This window comes from Rousettus aegyptiacus, unplaced genomic scaffold (assembly GCF_014176215.1).
Source record: "Rousettus aegyptiacus isolate mRouAeg1 unplaced genomic scaffold, mRouAeg1.p scaffold_m13_p_16, whole genome shotgun sequence".
Taxonomy (NCBI): domain Eukaryota; kingdom Metazoa; phylum Chordata; class Mammalia; order Chiroptera; family Pteropodidae; genus Rousettus; species Rousettus aegyptiacus.
In genome coordinates, this window is record NW_023416291.1 from 29,845,959 (window position 1) to 29,866,216 (window position 20,258).

The window sequence follows — 20,258 nt, forward strand, 5'->3', positions numbered from 1 at the left end:
CGACTGTCACCATCATCTGTCTCTAGAACTTTTTAGTCTTTCCAATTATGACTCTGTACCCATTAAATACTAACTCCCCATTCACCCTCCCCGCACACCCCCAACCTCTAATCTACTTTTTGTCTCAATGAATTTGCCTGTTCTAACAAATTCATTACCTCATGTAAGTGGAATCATATGCGATTTGTCTTTTCGTTTCTGCTTTATCTCCTATCTCACTTAGCATAGTGTCCTCAAGTTCCATCCACGGCGTAGCTTGTGTCAGAATTTCATGGCCTCACCCTCTTCACACATGACAAAAAGTCACCGTGAATTCAGCCTATGCTTTTAAATTATGTTTTTTAAACTACAAGAACAGCAATGAGCATTTGCACACCACAGTTTGTACATGTGTAAGAAGTGTCATACGGTCACTCTGCAGGCGGCTGAGAAGGCAGCAGGTTCTCAGGCCCTGGCACTGACCCTGGCCTGCACCCCACAGCTGGGACCCACTGGTTGGTATCTCACTACCTGGTACCCTGTGTCTCATGTGGACGTGTATCTCGAAACCCCCCACTTCACATTAGGCGGAGGAGTACCCGTTGGGCTGCCCCCTCTGACCAACCACACTCAGGGGTAGCCAGAATAATATATGACCGCAACAGCCTTCGGAGGTTTCAAAGCTCACCCACGCTGGGGCTCTCCCATCATCCCCCAGCAGCACTGCAAGGACAGAGGACGAAACCGGTTTCTGTTGAACAACATGCCATCATGCCTGCCACATACCACTAACCCAGGCCCCTTGGGTCCTGAGCTGGCCCATTTGAGAGGCCATCAGGCGTGTTTAAGGATGTCAGAATCGTTTCTCAACGTGGGGAGACAACAGAGACCACACTGTACACCAGGCTGGAATCGCAATCCCAGCAAACCTGAACCATGCGGCTGCCTTTGCAGTCAGGGGAGCCTCTCTCCCCTCCCCCATCCCTCTTTCCTCTTCCCTCCCAGCCCTGAGAAGTCTGGAACTCCGCAAATCTGCCTGCTCTGGAAAGCGAGTGGATGGAGGAGGAGACAGTGAGTTGCCATGGTGATGGCAGCCAATGAGAAATTTTGTGCTAGTAGGGGAGGGGGGCACTCTGTCTGTGTCCCCCTAACTGACTGATAGGAGGGTGGGGCTGGGATGGGGAGAACAGACAGGACCTAACGGAGAGCAGAGACCAGGGTCGGGGAGAAGGACAATGCGAGGGCTGCCCCATTGCTGGGACTAGCTAGCTACCGACGAGCAGTAACCTATGATGGGAGATTACATATTTTTTCATAGTGTTGTGCTGCCATCACTGCTATCCAGAATTTCTCTTCTTCCCAGACTGAAACTATGTACCTATTACATACTAACTAACTCCCTTTCCCTCTCCCCACGATCCCTGGTAATAGATAACCCATAAATCTCACAACAGCCCTATGCGAAAGGGCTTCGCCTGCCACCCCATTTACAGAGTCAGATAAGAAAGGTAAATTGCAAACAGCCTTGCTGTTGAGTGGTGAGGCTAGATTTGAGCTTTTGTAGAGGAGGGAAAATATTTTTGGGTAGAGGGAGAGGAAGTAGAGCCACGGCCCCTTGAGTCTCACCAGATGGGAGCGTGCTAGGGCTTCCTTGAGGTGGCATGAAGCAATACGGTGATGAAACAAAGAAAGAAGTGTATACCAAACATCAAGTTCAAGGGATAAAGGGTGACGGGAAAACAAATACAAGAGAGAAATCAGCAAGATCAAGCTGGGAATTCAGAGGGGTGGGGGCGCGGCCAGGGAACAGATGGAAGGAAAAGCAGATGAGCACGTGCTCCTCACACCTCAGTGTCCAAAGCTGCAGTGAGGTTCACTGAGAGAGGTAGGAGAGCAGAGGCTGTCTCTGGACCCACTGAGACAGCTGTGGAGTGGGCCAGCTGACTGTGATCAATCCATCTAAATGCAGCAGTTAAACATTAGTCAAAGGGACGTAAGGTCCACAATGCACAGACTTGTGACTTTGTTCCGCTGACCCAACTTTCACGGGTTGCACTGTGGCAATGACATTGGGAGGGGGCAGGTGCGGCCATTCCCTGACTCCCATGTGTTGCCTCGCTGCACATGGGGACACCATCATGTATTCTTCAAAGGGTGGAAACATGACTATCTAATGTGTGGGAGACTCTATATCGTCCTGTTGATTTTGAAGTGTGAAAAGAAGCAGCAGCAAACCCAAGCAATAAATGATTGATTAACCAGAAGCCAGGCGTCCAAAGGCACTCCCTGCTCAATGAATGACTCACAATCACTCACATCCCCTAGGCCAGAGAGAAGACCCAGTCCCCAATAGGCCAAATCTGTTGCAGGGGTAGTTTTGCTCTAGGCCCAACTGCACAGTCATCTTGGGGACATTTCACAAACCTTGGATCTTCCCAAACCTCAGAACATGCAATCCTAGCATCACACAGGAAGTAAGAATATCTGGTCACTGCATGTGTATCTCCTTCACTCACATCGATGGAATTTTTTTCACTGTATTAAAAAGCAAATGGATTCTTATTTTCTTCCTTTTTTTCAGGATGAGACTAAAGTTTGGGGGATATATACATATACATATATATATATACACATATATATACACACATAATTTTTTTTGTAGAGTGTGTTGAACAGAATATTGTCAGATATTTAATTAAGACAAAGAAAGATGTATGTGCTCTACATTGTTTTTAACTATGAATACTTACTTTACTTGAAAAATAGCTATCGTGACTTGTGGCACTCTCGTGACATCAGTGGCCTAGACTTTTTTAAGCAATTGAATTACAAACTCAGCCAATTTGAATTTAGGCAATGCTGGATTGCTAGAATATTTGTTTATGCTGTTATCTAGATGATTTGTAATCTAAGTTGCAATGGTGGTTAATATTTAGAACAATAACATATGACATTTATAAAAACATATATGAAGTGAGTTGGAACTGTAAGTCAATTACATGCCTGCTACAGAGTATGTGCTCAATAAATGTTAGCTATTGTTATGGTCATTAAAGACAAAAGTAGAATACCCATGAGTTTGCAAGTAACAGAAGCCCATTTCGAACTCGTTAAAAAAACAAGATAATTTATATTAAAACTTGTCAATAAACACACACACACACAACAATTAGAAAATGGGCAAAAGATATGAAGAGACATTTCACCAATGAGGATGTACAGATGAAAATATACATGTGAAAAATATGTTCAATGTCACTAGCAATAAAGGAAATGCAATTCAAGACGACAATGAGATATCACTATATATCTATTAGAACAGGTTAAATAAAAAATGACAATACCAAATGCTGGAGAAAATGCAGAGAAACTGGAACTCTCATACATAGCTGGTATGAATGTAAAATGGTACAGCCACTCCAGAAAATGGTCTGTTAGTTTCTTTAAAAAAACAAAACAAAACACACACTTATCATACAACCCTGCAGTTGTACTCTTAGGCATTATTTCCAGAGAAATGAAAACATGTTTGCACAAAAGCCTGCACACAAATGTTCATAGCAGCTTTATTTGTAATAGTCCCAACCCCGAAACAACCAAAATGTCCCAATAGGTAAATGGCTGAACAAACTGTGGTACATCTATACCACAGAATACTAGCCAGCAATAACAGTGAATGGACTATTGATATACACAACTTCAATGGATCTCAAGGAAATTATGCTGAGGAAACAAAGCCATTCTCAAAAAGCCACAAACCGTGTGATTCCACTTATAGGCTATTCTCAAAATGACAACATCATAGAGGTGGGAAACAGAGGAGAAGTTGCCTAAATTGCAATGGTGGTTAATAGTGGCTAATGAGGGATTGTGGTAGGGGGGTCGATGGGATAGGAGAAGCAGTAAGAAGATTTTCATGGACTAGAATAGTTCTATATCGTGATTACTCTGGTGGTTACACCAGTCTACACATGTGATAAAATGGCACACGTTGTACCAGTGTCAATTTCCTGGTTTGAAATCCTACTAGAGTTATGTAAGTCGTAACCATGGGAGAAACAGTGAAGGGTACGTGGGACCTCTCTGTGCTATCTTTGCAACTTCCTCTGGATCTATAATTATTTCAAAATTAAAAGTTTTTTTCTTTAAGGCAGAGGGAGTGTCAGGAATATTTCGTGGAACCCAAGGCAGAGTGCAACCCCTCCTCCCAAGAAACAAGAACCAGGAAAGCAATTACGTCCCCCGCCCCTCCGCCACTTCCTTCCTCTCTCTTCGTAGACCACCTCTCTGCTGCTCCGTGCACGAGGCTGCCTCACAGCCATGCAGGACCCTGTCGCCATCTGGCAATTACTGGAATCCTTTGTAGTTGAGCCACACAGGGAAATTCATTAGCTCTCTCTTTGACTCCATTCAAAATTTCCAGAAAAACGAAATTAACCACCCCAGTCTGGGCCAGGATTCCATGCCTCGTCCCATGGCAGACCTGTCTGCCAACGCGAATACCTTCACCTCCCCCTCAGTGAGACCTTGATCCTAGGTCATGCCTTTTCTCCTTCAAGACAGTCAGTCCCCAGCTGGTCTAGTCTATGGAGGAATGATAAAATCTACCATCTATATCTCACCTGATAAAGAACGTGGGGAGAAAGACTGGACAATAGCCACAAAGCTCCCATAAAAATTAAGAAAGGACCAGGCAGAGCCACGGATTACCTAGCACCCGGCAAAATAGAGTTCGAGGCCATGAGCAGATACACCAGCCCGGTGAACCCGGCTGTCCTCCCCCATCTGACCGTGGCGCTGCTGGCCATTCGCATATTCTCTACGGCCTGGTTCTTCATGTATGAAGTCACCTTCACCAAGTACACTGGGGACATCTACAAATAGCTCCTCATCTCCTTGGTGGCCTCACTCTTCATGGGCTTTGACATCTATGTATGAGCCCCCAAGGGTTCCATCCAGGCATCTTCATGAATCCCTGCTTTTGTAAATTAATTTTTTTACTGTTGCTGGAAGTGTTCCAGTTGCTCTAAATGCAGCTCGCAGTAAAGGTAGACATGTGGTGGCGGGGGGTGGGGGGTGGGGGGGACGGAAGAAGGGACCTTCAAGACAGCAGCCACATGTTGATTGCTGAGTATCTGGCAAAGCTTGTGGCTATATGTGGTGGCTCCTGCAGGCACATGGAGAAGCTCCTTGTGAGCCAGTGTAGCTACTCCAGGTTCTTGTCCAGGGTCCTCCAGGGCTACCCCTGGGAGGAGACTGGGCGGGAATTGGTTGTGGGGCATGTGACACTTTCTGAATGGAGTCGGCAGCCTCTGAGCTTGGGCCTGAGTCTGCCTGAGGGACTGAGAAGCTGGTGGTGTGGATTTGCCTAAAGACTCTGTTTCCTAGGCTTGAGGTTTTCCTGGCAGCATAGTGCTTGTAAAACCTTAATTGGCAGCCCTTTGATTTAATACAGGGAGTCTTGATTTGCTGGAAGCTTTCTCTGATAGCTTGCTAAGCTGGTCAGACAGAGTCAGGCCATGTCTGAGAGGCTTCGGCCTCTTAGAAGGACTCCTGCCCATGTTTTCTGCCTCATGGGTTTCACCTTAGGGTCTGCTTCACCTCATTAGGCTAGTGGGGCATCCCAAACTTGGTCTTAAAGTGTGCTGCACAGTGGCAGGAATCACCACTTCTGTCTGGCAAGAGTATGCAGCAGACAGACTTGGAAAAAATGTCAAAGGATCAGGTTCACCAATAACCTTGATGTGATTCAGATGTCCTTGTGTCAATGGCCAGGACCTCACTGCCTCATAATTGGTGCACCATATTTAGTTCTCAGCTTAGGTGGCTGCACAGAATACTAGGCACTGCAGCTCCATAAGTCCTATGATGAATTTCAAGAATGAACTCGAAGTGTTCTCAGCTCCTATACCATAGCAGAAAGGACTGTCAGGAGCAGAATGGCATGACTGACCTGTTTTCCCCTATCCACTTTAAGCCACGTGCCTCAAACTGGTTCATGTCTCCCATGCACATTACTGAAGTCCCAGGGGGAGGCTAGCATGGTCGGACATTCTTTAAGGTGGCCTTTCAAGCCCCCTAAAGTCTCAGCCTCAGGAGGTAAATTTTCCAGGTCTCCAAAACAACTGACCTTAATTTCACCAGCTGCTCAGTCTGTGTCCCATGACCATTCTTCCCCATCCCAGAAAGGTGGACTCCTTATTGTCCCCAAGCCCAGAAATGGGCCAGTTATGTGGTTATGTGCTGCTTCATTTCCTGGTAGCAGGTTGCATCTTATTCAGAGTCTTTTGGCTGTAAATTAACAGGAAACTACTCTAAATTACCTTAAGCAAATCCAGGAAGTCCATTCAAGTTTACAGGGAGATCACGTAGAAAACCGACACAAAAGGACAGCTGGACTGGAGCTGGGAACCGGGAGCTAACGGGATCTGGGCAGTTCTCTTTCTCTCTCCTCTCTTCTCTCTCTCCCCCTCCCTCCTTTCAGTCTCCCTGCCTCCTTCTCTCCTTTTCTCTGTATGTGGATGTGGGTCCAGCCCCTAGCACCACATGGTCACTTGTGTCCATCTCTGAATCTATCCTTCCATCTCGATGACAGACTCTCTGCTTTCTGAGAGCATCATAGCCATCCCATGTTACTTGGGGTGACAGAGAAACAGACCCTCTTTCAATACCAAGTTCAAACGTCCAGACGAGAGAACTCACCTGGCCCAATTTCAGTCAGGTGTGCGTGTCTGATGGCAGGACTCTGGCCAGGGGGAAGGTTGCATAGTGAGAATTTGCATGGAGTAGGGGTACTGTTCTCAGAGTGGGCATTTTGGAGAGCTGAGCAGACATCCCACACAGATTCTCCAACCAGGTTAGTGACTAATAGTAAAGCAGTGATATTGTGCTCATCGCCTTTGAACAAAAGGTAACTGCCAACTGCAGAACACTTGAATCAAGTTTCACAAAAAGACAAAAACTGGGGACAGAAAAAATGTTTGCCTTATGCATATCTTGGTCTCTAGCACTACAGTTGTTTCTTCCTTGTAGAATTTCCAGGGGGCGAACCCCTCAGAGAAGGAGCCAAAAAGGATGCTTTAAACACAGGATGTCAGAGGTTTGGGGGCTGGGACATGTGAGGGCCACTTGCCCCCTCAGTCAAGGTCACAGCTGGCCAGCCGTTGCATTCTGCCTGCTATGTGCTACACTGTGTGTGGATGGTGCTGGTACCAGGGGGCTGGCATCACGTCTCGCTCCTCCTGGCATGTCCCTTCCTTGCTCCACTCAGGAGCACAGAGAGAACAGTGGGGAAAGGACCGACTAGCTCTCCCCTGCAGAATTTAGAATCGAGGGAGGGACTTAGAAGACTATAAAGGTAGGTTTAAAAGAAGGGTGGAACATGAAGAAACACATCCATCTCGCCACAATGACGAAAGGCTAGGGTGACTGTCATTCACCACGTAGGTTAGGCTCTGTCTTGTTCCATTCAATGGCTTCAAAACCATTATAGGCCAATAAACAAGCCATATCCAAACCAAGTAAACTCAAAGATGTATGAGCTCATGAAAAATCAGTTTGCATCCTAAAATCCAAGGAAATTAGAAATACCCAGAAACAGAGAGCCAATGGCATTTTCATTTATTATTATTATTTAATTTATTATTTATTATTCTTGCAAAATAAATTAGACATCAGAGGAAAACAGAACACAAATTAAAGGTGGGGTCCTAAGGCAGGAGGCAGAGATTTTGAGCTAACTCGAATAGGTATTTGAAAAGATTTTATTTTTGTGTGTTTATGAATGAATATTGGTTTGCTTGTTAGAAGGAAACAACTCACATTTTAAACAGATTTTCATATTTTTCTAGAAAGAAATTGGCTTCCGATCTAGACAGATTTTTCTTGATTAAACCTGAGTTGTCATGTATGATTTCGTTTATACTAAGTTCTAACGAAGACAAATCTCATTAGCAGTGATGGGAAGCTGATCAGGGGCTGCCAGGGGCTGGGTGGGGCTGCGGATTAGCTGGGGAGGAGCACAAGGGAACTCTTGAGTGAGGGGAATGTTCCAGATCTTGATGGTGGTAATGATTGTATGGGTTTATATATTCGTCAAAACCCACTAAACTTAAAATGAGTTTATTTTATTGTTGGTAAATTATATCACAATAATGTGATTTTTTAAAAAAACAAACCTACTCTGTGGGAATGGCAGAAGAAAGAAATTATAAAGAGTGTCTTCCCCCAAAGCTGGGTACTGTCCTCCTGGAATCGAACCTGTGCACCCCTCTTTTTCCCAAAAGGAGAGTGAGTAGAGAGAGGTTCAAGAGACAGAGTCTTGAAAGGAGACGATGGTTGGCTTGCATTTGGAAGAGGGAACAGGGTTTCACTAGGAGGCCAGGAGTGGGAAGAGCATGTCAGGCTGAGACACCAGCATGCGTAAGGCACAGGCTTTCCTGAGTTGTGTATTCAGCGAACTCTAATAGTAAAATCATCGTGAAAGTGAAGAAGCAAGACCTGTGAGAGGTGACCAATCGTTCCTGGAGGAAAACCATGGCCGATCCCACGATTTCCTGCTTATGCTCTTCTCAGTTCCCAAAGCAGCCTCGCAGGTAATTAATTAGTACGTCCCATCAGAATTTCCAACTCTGTTAGAATTTATCACTCTCTCCCCGCTCCTGCCTGGGGGTGTTTGGGGCTAGATTCAGCTTCTTCTCCACCCCTCTGCCTTGCTTTCTTCCCCTCCTGCTGGATTGAGATGAAGGGGTGGGAGAGGGGGGTGGGAGAAGCAGGAGCTCTGAGGATGCAGCAGTCCTGATGAGGAACTGGCGCCCTCCTGGCCTCGCAGGTGTTCACAGCTGATCTTTCCCTTGGAGCACTTTGGAGGGTTTTGCGAAGAGCCCTCCATGCCCCATTTCCAGCATTTCTCACTTGCAGCTCCCTTGCAGTGGGTGGGGGGCCTCTCTCTAGTTGATTGCTCTGGGTTCTAGCAGCCCCTGGGTAGGGGAGGTAAGTACATGCCAGCTTTTATTAGTTGGGGCCCCTCTCCCTTCAAGGTTTTGACAAAACTGAACGGGTGCAGGCTGTACCTGATGCAGCAGCCTTTCCACTCTGCCATCAGAGCAGGTAACCACCCCTAACTCTAATTTTTCAGGTATTAGTCAGACGTCAGCCCACTGTGACCTCCAAGCTCCAAAGGTCACACGGGAAGCATTGGTCTGGGTGAAATTCCTTTCCTTAGTCCGTGGAAATTCCTTTCCACGTCCTTCACTCTCCATGGTCATGGAAGTACAGGAAGGAGGCTGGGAGGACTGGGAGGGAAGGGGGGCCCACAGCACCCCGACAGCACTTCTCAGAGAAATTATTCTTTAATTCCAGCCCTGCCCTTGGTTTCCCAACTTCTCTTATAAATTAGGGAAAAGGGAGGTCAGCTGAGGTTTGCAAAACAGACTGCCAGTCTCTTTTACATGCCCTGATCAGGTCCCACTCCTCTCTTTAGAACGTGGGAGTGGTTGACCCTATTTTCTTGGAGTCTCAGCCTGAAACAATATCAACAGAAATGTCAGCTACTACATACTGATTCTCACAAGGGTCTTGACATAGATTAAGTCATTTAATTTTCACAATAAACCTATATGTTGGGAATAACCATGATTATTTTACAGATGAAGAACCTGAGTCTCGGGGAGGTTATCTGACTTGGCCAAGGTCGCATTGCTACCCACAGGATGATGAATTCAGGTGTTTTTGTTTCAAGACTCTAGGTTGTGCTGGACCCAGGAGTAGGTTGATACCATGGAAACAAAGTCCATGAACCCAAAGGCCTTGGAGGAGTTTACGATGCAGATAGTACAGCTTTGACCCCATTCTCTTTCCAGCCCACCCGTTCCTGCTAGTCCGTCCTTCTTCCTATGGGACATCCCTTGCTCTCCCCATCCCACCCCACTCCTCTGTGGCCTCAGGCAGAATATTGACACTAAACGTTCACAATATATTTTGCTTACTTATCTCTCCATTAGATTGTGAGTTTTTTATTAGTCTGTTATCCACTGCAAGGATCTCAGAGCCTGGCAGAGTCTCAAAAACTCTGAAATTAAGGAAAGCATGAAAAAACCATGAACAAATGACAAGGAATGAACTGCCCTTTCAAGTTTCAATCTGTACACAAGACTTTGATCACAGAACTTGATGTAGGGGGCATCCTACGTGTTCTCCGGATGGAGAAAGGAAGTAGGGGTTCAAACTCTCAGCTTAAAAGTTGAGGGGGTTGAGTGGGTCATATCTAAGTCCCCTTCATGGCGCATCACAGTGACTCTTAAGGAGTCTAAAGGGAAGAAAAAAGTAAGAGGGTGCACTGTCTCCGTCTGCTCCCTTCTTTTTTTAACTGGGTGGTGAATTTCAACAGAAATGCATGTGTAGATGTTGGCGATTACCCCAGCAGGCTGTGAGCCTAGAATGTATTAGAAACATCCCAGGAAGAGGGAAACAAAGAAGAAAGGGACTTTGGGGATAGAGGCAGTAAATGGATTCATTCCAAAGCAATGAAAGCAAACTTACTACTTTATCATTATGCATTTCAAGTTTTGAACACCTATCCCCCAAATGAGCTATCAGAATTCAACCTGTTGTGACTTAAGGTCTGCATTCATGAACTCTGAGAACGGTTATACAAAAGTAGAGGGGTAGCCTAATGGGCCAGAAGGAAATAGGACCCAACTCAGAGACCTTGCACAGAAGACTTATTGCCATTGTGTCTCTTCGCCATTTCCCTAACAGAGTTGATCTAGAAATGGAGAGAATGGAAGCCGCTATTAACCCCATGTTTAACATTCTGAAAACAGCACAGCCATCTTGGGGCCTTTATCTCGGCCTGAATCTCAACTCACCAGCCTTGGCCTTCTTCAGCCTGTGAGCACGACCTCTGCCTGGGGAGACAGCTACTGGTAACAGGCACAGTGAACGCTGTCCCTGGGGGGAGGAGGACTCGGGTAACATAGAGCATGACATCATCCTGTTGCCGAGGCTCTGAGGACTCCAATGATACCCTCAGCTCCCCAGGGACCCTGCTGGGCAGGTCCTGCAGGGACCACACGTGGCCGCAGTTCTTTAAGTAATGAGTATTATAGCTGCGAAAGTGAGGCCAATATTGGCATCCTTTCCTCACTGCCCTGGGAGCTGGAGGAAGAGAAAGAGGGGTCACATGCTCCTAACCACACCTTGACCCTCCGTTGAAAGTGTCAAGGGCTTTCCAGCATGGACAGGAAAAAGTCCAAATCTCTCTGTGGCCTTGAGGCCTGCCGTGGGAACCACTGTCCCCTCCTGCGCCCCACCCCTGCCACACACACAGACCCACCCTACTCACAGAACTCCTTTTCCAGCTGCGGCAAAATGCAATCGGCTCCCCAAAGAAGCCACACGCCAGTTCTAGCCAGCCACCTGTGAACTCACTGTCCTTCCTCCTGGCTGGGCTGACCTTCCCCACATCTCTGGCTAGCTCCTACTCATTTTTTTTTTTTTTGGTATGAAAATGTTTATTGCAGTATTTTTTTAAATTAATTAATTTTTATAGGGATATTGGTTAACAAAATCCAGTAAGTTTCAGCTGTACACTTTAACAGTAAGGTATATATATATATGCTTACACTGCGTGTTCACCTCCCATAGTTAGATTTCTTTCTGTCACCACATATTTTCCCCGCCTTTACTCCATAGGCCTGCCCCTACCCTCTGGTAACCACTAGTCTATTGTCCAAGCACACACGTCATCCCCTCTGGGAGTCTTTCCCTGACTCAGGATACTCATTCTCACCCTTGTGTTTCCCAAAAGCACATGATAGAGACAGTGATTAAGAACAGCTAACATGAGAGCTGAACATAAATCTAGCCTTTTTAAAGGGAAACCCACAGGGAGTGGAATTTTTAAATTATAGGAAGCACAGAGGGAAAGTTTAGATGCTGAAGTACAAAGCGGAAAAGGGGTTTTCCGTAAGGGTGGAGATTTCACCATGTGTTGGGAGCCAGGCTGCCCAAAGTCAGAGGAAACCCCTCACCTGAATATAGGAACTACTCAGACCTGTAAAGATGAATGTCGTTCCTGACATTGCCCGGGGGACTAAGGTTCCAGGAACTGGAGACAATAGTATAATCCTTTCAAAACAGCTAGCGCTTTGCTCACGTTACCAAGATAGATAAAGAAAGTTAAGAAGTTAAGACGTCTTGTGATTAGGTAACTCCCGCCTAAAGCTACATGTTCCCTCCCTGAAACCTGCCCCTATATATGTAACCCCACTACTTACAATAAACGAGACTTGATCAGAAAGCCTGTCTTGTCTCCATTCTTTGCGCCTCTTATCCCGCTTCTCCTTCAGTCCTAGGACCTGGTTGACTGTCCCGCGGGCTGGGACAACCATGGTCCTTCTTCCATTTCATTACCCAGCCGCCCAGTTGCTTTGCAGGTTTTTATTATGAAGCTTAGCGCTTTGCTTTTAATTTTAAAGTAATACATGATCACTGTAGTTCAGTTTTAGAAATCTGGATTTACAAAATTAAAAGATGTTTCTTGTCTCTTTTAATTTTGGCCTGGGATCTAGGCAGAGAACATCCTCACTTCTTCAAATACTCCGAATTCAAGTCCTTAGATTGTATTGCAAATATTTCTCTACATCATTACTTTCTTAATGACTTCTTTTGATGAACAGAACTTGTAATTTGAAAGTCGTCAGGTTCATCAATCACTTCATCATAATTAGATTTCTGTGTGTGCTTTATTTCCCTAACCAAAGTCATGAAAATGTTTACCTATTTTATCTTATAGAAACATTATTTGCCTTTTACGTTTGGATCTTAATCTACCCAATATTATCTTTGAAAACCATATGGAATTTTGACTGGAATTCCACGTTGCATCTACAGACCAACTACAATATTGAATGGTATCTTAGCAATATTGAATGCTACAATCCAAAAACACTGTACATCGCTCATTTATTTAAGCCTTTAATTTTCTTGAACATGTTTGATAATTTTCTGTGTGGAGTCTTGAAAGTATTGTTATATTTATTTCTAAATATTTAATTGTTCAATGTTATTAAAAATATTTTATTGAAAATACTTTTTTGTTGAATTTTACATTCTAGTTTCTAGTTTTTTGTTAGATTTATTTATTGATAACAACTTATATGTAGATTGTTTTGACCTACCTATACAAATAATCATATCATCTGCAAATAATACTTCTTTTTTTATTTTAGATCCTTATACCTTTTATTTCTTTACTTTGTCTTAATCCGTTGGCTGGGGCCTCTGAAAAGATGGTGAACATCCTTGTCTTCTTCCTGATTTCAAGGGAAAAGCTTTCAACATATCACCAGTATGCATATTTTTATCTCTAAGATATTTGTACATACCCATTGTCAGATTCAGAAAGTTTTCTTCCATTCCTAGCTTTCAAAGAATTTTTTAATGAATGGTTGTTAAGTTTATCAGATGATTTTTCTGCATCTACTGAGATGATCATATACTTTCATCTCTTGTTAATGTGGTGAAATAATTGATTGATTTCTTACTTTAAAAACTAAGCCTGAAATAAATTCTTGAAATAAACTTATCCTGGTTATATACCATTTCAAATACTTTAGGATTTGGTTCTCTGTTTATTTGGGATCTTTGGTTTTGAATAAAATTGGTCTATAGTCATCTTCCTTAGAATGTCCATTGCAAGTTTTGATCTGTAATGCCAATTTCATAAAATGAGTTTGGGAAAGTTAGTTATGTTTTCTAATAAAGCTAAAGATAACAACTACAAAAACCACAAATAATGTAAGTACTTACCAAATTTCTAGAGGGAAAAAGTGCAAAGGAAATATACTTTACAGAGCAAAATATTGGGGGGGGGGGAGAAAGAAGTGTAAAACATATAAACCAAAATGACAGTTAAAATGAGTTTTAGATTTTTCTATAAAAACAATATCTGAAAAATCTCATTTTACTATTTTACTACAGGCATATCTTTAAAAATTACACAAAAAGTTAAGACTAAAAGGATGGTAGACAAATACACACAAAATAATGATAGTGGCACTATTATGTCAGATAAAAGAAAATTCAAAGGGAAACGGAGTGCATTTGTTATCTATTGTAAAAAAGAGTACTTCCAAACTTAAAACGACAAACATTTATTATCTGACAGTTTCTGGGGGGCAGTAATCCAGCAGCGGCTTAGCTGGGTGATTCTGGGTCTGGGTCTCTCATGGGGTTTCAGCCCAAATGTCAGCTGTGGTCATCTGAAGGTTTGACTGGGGCTGGAGGATCTGCTTCCAAGAATGTCCTCCTGACACAGCAGCACAAGTGACCCAAGAGGGATGAGCAGCCACAATGAAAGCTGCAGCTTCTTTACGTGACCTAATTTCCAGAGTTGCACCCCGTCACTTCTGCTTCATTCTATTCTTAGAACTGAGTTGCTGAGTCCAGCCCACACTTAGGGAGAGAGCAATTAGATCCCTCTAGTCTAAGGAGTAGCATCAAAGAATTTATGAACATATTTTTAAAACTATCACATGAAGCACAGAACACTTTAAAAAGATGATTACATACAGAACGACAAAAAAAGTATCAACAATTACACACAGCAGAAGTTATATAGGCTGCATTCTTTGACTTCGATAAATAAAACAGCTTAACTAAAGTTTATATTATAAAGATAACCACTAGATTAAAAATATGAACCTTCTAAATTATCAGAAGAAATACATAGATGCACATTAACAAATACAAATACATTGTAAAATATTAAAAATTCAGAAGAAATAATAAAAACAGAATTCATAATATAAATTTGATGACAGAATTAAGTATAAGCTTATCTGTTGTGCTGATTGTTGAAAATGGATGAAACTTGCTTAATAAAAGGTACCAACTCACAGATTTGATAGTTATGTGTAACGATAGTTATTATACCACTATTTGTAATGGTAAATATTACAGATAGCCTTAATTTCTCTCACAAATGAGGTGGCTAAGTAAATTATAAGTTTTGCACAATGTCACAATATACAGCTCTTAAAAAGAATAAGCCATTTTTAAAAAAGAATAAGTTAACTCTCTATATATTAAATAAGATATAATCTTCAAAATATGTCATTTTTAAAAAGCGAGATAAAGATACTTGTAGTCTGTGACTCTACTCTGGTTTTGAAAATAAAAAGAATGTGCTTATTTTTAGTACATCTCTGGAAGGAGTCATAATAAAGCAGTAATACTGGTCACTGACGGGAAGAGGAGGAAGATAGTTGGGAAGAGAGAAGGGAGGAACTTGTCTTGTACTGCCTTCCTTTTGAATTTTATATTTGTATATAAGTGAAAATTACCAATTAAAAATTTTATTAAAGAAATTTTAATAAAGTTTTAATTAAAACTTTAATTATTTTAACTAAAATAATTAAAATTTAAAATTTAATAAAGCAAAAAATAGACTAATTGAATTGACTAAGAACGATGTAAAATATTTTTTAAGTGGTTAAAAACTTACCTCCAACAATGGTTCTGGTTCTTTAAACTTTCCAGGAACATACTAAATAAAAACTATTCCATGTCACAGAAGAAAAAAAGGAAAGCTGTCCAGATACAATATAAAAGCAACAGAGCACTGAAACAAAAACCTGACAAAAATAGCATAATAATAATAAAAAAAACTACATACCCACTTCATATACTCTATTTATCTGTGGAATCAAGAAAATACTGTCAAGTTGAAATTAAAGATCTTCCAAATGGATTAGGAAATGACAAACATCCTAATATAAAAATGGGCCAAGAATACAGAAAATTCAGAAAGAATATATGAGGCATTGAATACATAAAAACATGGTCGACATCAGTAGTAATGAAGGAAATGGGGGGGGAGATTCATGAGCTATCATTTTATACTAGGTTATCAAAGATGCAAAAGATTGAAAACACCCAAGTTTGTTTGGGGTGTGGAAAATTGCGCACTTTCATAGACTGTTTACAACATTTCTGGAGAGTAATCTGGCAACAAGTATTTTTATTTTTGACTCAAGAATTTTGCTTCTAGAAATTTATCCTAAGGAACAAATTGGTAGAGGGTCCTGGAATACAATGCATATATTATACTGTTCACTGCGGCAGTGATGTGGGCACTTAAAAACTCAATTATGATATATCCATATAGTACAGTTCGTTGTAGCCAGTAAAAATGATAGCATGGATTTATACACTGGAAAATGGTGCACTTACGGAATGTCCATTTACTTGAAATCTTTTGCAGCCATTAAATACTATGCATTTGAAGATATTTAATGACAAAGGAAAATTCTCACAGTAAATTTTAAATGTTGCAAAAAATAGTGTAAGTACTATCTGTAAAAGTCTCACACTTTTGAATTTAAAAATGTAGGAAGAAACTGCACTGAAAAGTGTAATAGTATTTACTCTGGATGGTGGAATTGTGTGATTCTTTTTATGTTTCTACATGAACGTTCATTACTTTTATACCATATTTAAAAATTATATCTATACCTATATCTACAAAACCTGGCACTCTCTGCTTTTCGTTTATTTCCACCTCCATCTCCTCACTCCTCTACCCTGGAAAAGTACAGTCAAAAAAAAATGAGGAACACTGTTTTTGCTTGGCCCTATAGCTTTGGAAGAGTTAATTAACTCCTAGTTAACTCCTTAACCTGGGAGGAGCTTCCGACTTCAGATTGGATGATGGTGACATCGTGCTAACAACAGGAACCAATAGTAGCATCCTAGCTTAGAAAGTTTCCTTGAGACCCGGATGTTTCAGTGAGGCGTCTGGAACGCTCGGTAGACACTTCCACTCCAGATGTGGCCACCCCACACTGCAGATCTGTACCTTCTCGCTGTGTTTGATTTCCAGGCACGCTCCGCGCTGGAGTCTTCTCCGAGTCCGCGAGTCCTGGCCCTTGCAGAGCAGCTCTTGGAAGGGCTCTGCTTCCCTCTCCCAGGCCCTCTGTACCAGAGCTTAAACGCTTTCTCTTTCCGGCCCCTCCTGCTGCTTGTTTTTTACCAGGTGGCCCTGTATCCTGCTGAAAAAACTCGATTCACAATGAGTCAATGCAGATGTTTCCGTTTGTACCCCACGCCTTCGCCCATGCTCTGGCGACCCAGGCAGGCCAGCGGTTACACCCTCTCTCGCGTGACTGTTCGGGCTTCCCCCTCCTAGCCTCAGTTCTGAAAACAAAACCCTGCTTCAGGGCACCAGCGACCAAACTGACAGCCATATCGAATAGGCTAATGTTGTCTTAATGTTACCTTTTCCTGATTTTAAGTGTAATGTTTTCTCTTTAGAAAACCGGGGGGGGGGGGAGGGGGGGAGGCGGGAGGGGGGACAAAAGTTACATGTAAACATCTCATCCAAAAATAGCCATAGTTAACAATATTGGGTATTTGCTTCCAAAAATACGATAGATTTACACATTTGGAGTTGCTCTGATTATAGTTTGTTGTTTTAATTTGGCCTTTGCTAAGTAAGCATTTCCTGTGCCTTTACATATTCAATTATTTAAAAAAATATATTTTAGTGGCTTCATAGTATTTCAGCATATGGAATAATTTAACGATTCCCCTACCCTTGTATATCTAGATTATTTCCAGCTATTCCCTATTTTAAATAGTTCTGTAATGAACAAGGATCCCTTGTACACAAATTGTCCCAATATCTGACTATCTCCTTGAGATGCAATCTTAGGGATATCCTTTCCCTCCAAATATTTGGGTTAACCCTCCTTTCTTGTCTTTCCAACTGAAATTAAAATCGTTGTCTAATTTCAAAACCAAACAGCTAGGGATTTTTGACTGCTTATTCTGGTCATCGTCTTTTTTTTTTTTTTTTTAAATTCGGTAAATGTTTTATAGTTCTGTTTTAAAATTTAATCCAAGGTAGTTTAATGTTTTAGATGCTTTTGTAAATGGTATCTTATTTCTATTATATTTTCTAGCTGGGTGTTGCTGGCATAAAGTGTTAATTTTTATAAACTAATCCACTCGAATTTACTTTATCAAATCTCTTATTGTTTTTTTTTCAGTTGATTCTCTTGGGTTTGCAGGCAATTATTACAGTAGCAAACTTATTTTCTTTCTTAAAAATATGCCCCTCACCTTTGTCTTCTTGCCAAGTTTCTCAAGTTTATCTTCCATATTCCTTGCTCATTTGTTCTCAGGCTGTTACAATTCAGATCTTTACTGCCTCTTGTCTTTCTGACTGAAATTAAACTATGGGTTTCACATCTGCTGTTACCTTTTCAGTTGTCCTGCAATTCTGCTTTATCTCATTTATTCCATTTTAGCTTCCTGTCCTTTTGCTTTCTCTGCTTCTGTTCAAATTGAGATGACTCCTTATTGAGGATGCCAACGTTTTCTTCCGGAAGTTGCAGACAACTTTTTAAAGGGATATATGCTCCCACTGAGTCTTTAATTCTTCTCCTTTGTTTTGAGGTATTTTGTTATGCCCCCATATTGTTTTTAACCAACAGATCCTCAAAGGAAGAGATACCTAACTAGACACGTGGATTCCATCAGCCTCACACAAGATCCATTCAGGAGATGATGTGTACGACTAAGGGCAGTTCTTCAGGTGCCCAAGCTCCCAGCACTTCCCAGTTTCTCTCAGACAAAAGTGGGGCGTTGATTTGCATTTCCCTAAAAACTAGCCATGTTGACGATCTTTTCATGTCTCTTGGCTATATGTATGTTTTTCTTAGAAAAATGTCTATGCAGACATTTTTTAATCGGATTTTTGTTATTGTTATCGAGTTTTATGAATTCTTTATAATTTGGATGTTAGCCCCTTATTGAAGGTATCATTTGCAGATACCTTCTCCCATTCGATTGCCTTTTTGTTTCATTGATGGTTTCTTTCGCTGTCCAGAAGCCTTTTAGTTTGAAGTAGTCCCATTGACTTATTTTCTTTGTGGGCGGAGGGCAAATTGGGTAAAGGGAGTCAATATGGTTGCAGAAGAAAACTAGACTTTGGGTGGTGAGCATGCAATAGAGTATAGAGATCTTGAATTATAATGTACACCTGAAATTTATATGTCATTAACAAATGTTACCTCAAAAAAATTTAGTATAAAAAAGTGGGATGGATCTGCTGTCTGGAGGTGGGACCTTCTAAGCCTACAGCTTTCCCAAAACTATTTAAAATGCGAACTAATATAGACACAAGCAATAAACCCAGGCGCACCCCAGTATGGTTCCTTCCTATCGCCGTGTCATTTCGTAAGGACTATACCCTCTGCTGCCACCACTTCCCCTGCTTTCTGTCTGGCTCTTTTCTGGGATGTGCGGTAACTGAATGGGTATGGCAAGATGAAGAGAAGAAAACAGTATTCCTGGCCACGTCAAAGAGTAGCTCGGGAGCAGCAGAGGGTTAAGATATGTAAGGAAAGTCCCTTAATTAAGATAGCACTCTTTCAGTCTCAAAGGTGAGATCATTTCCATCTGAAGAGAATGGCTGATCTCACAACCTCAATTTTTGTTTCCCAAATTCACTGTCTCTTTGGGGATTGATTCATTCCTTTATGTATTCACTCCACAGGTATTAATCTCAGCTCCCTTGCTGCCATGGTGCTATCATCCATGGGCTCACAGTGTGGATCCCTCCTCCTTTAATTCCCACAGCTGAGACCAGGTTCACAGAGAGCAAACGGGATTAAAGCAAATCTCCAAGGGGCACGATTTGCAGCACCAGCAAACCACCTCATTAGAAACCAAAAGCTCAACATCAGAAACCTCTGTAGTGTCTGGTCCGCACAGTACAGTTAGAGGAGGGACTGAGGAGAGACAGAGGGAGGGACAAAGTTGCTTTTGATGTGTTGGGTGGCTGTTTCAGGAGGCAAAGCCTGGGACGGTGCTAAAAATCCAACTCCCCTGGCTTTATAATTAGAGCATTTTTCATTTCTGGCCATCCATTACTTCTTGAGGATATGTTTTCATCTTTTCTTCTGTCTTGACTGATATTGGGAGCTGTCAGGGATTATGATTAAACTGAAGTCAGTGTGGTTTTCCATCTTCATTTTTTCCTGACTTTCTGGGTCTTTTGACACTGTTGCTCATTCCCCTTTACCTTCAACGTTTTTGTTTTTACGTTTTTTGTTTTTTTGCTTCTGACACTCCATGTTCCCTTGGTTCTGCTTCACTTTCTCTATTCACTCCGTTTATCTTTAACCCAGAATCCTCAGCCCACCTCTAAAATGTGTCAGAGCTCCACAGGACTGTCTGTGCCTCTTTGGTTTATTCTAAACAATCTGCAC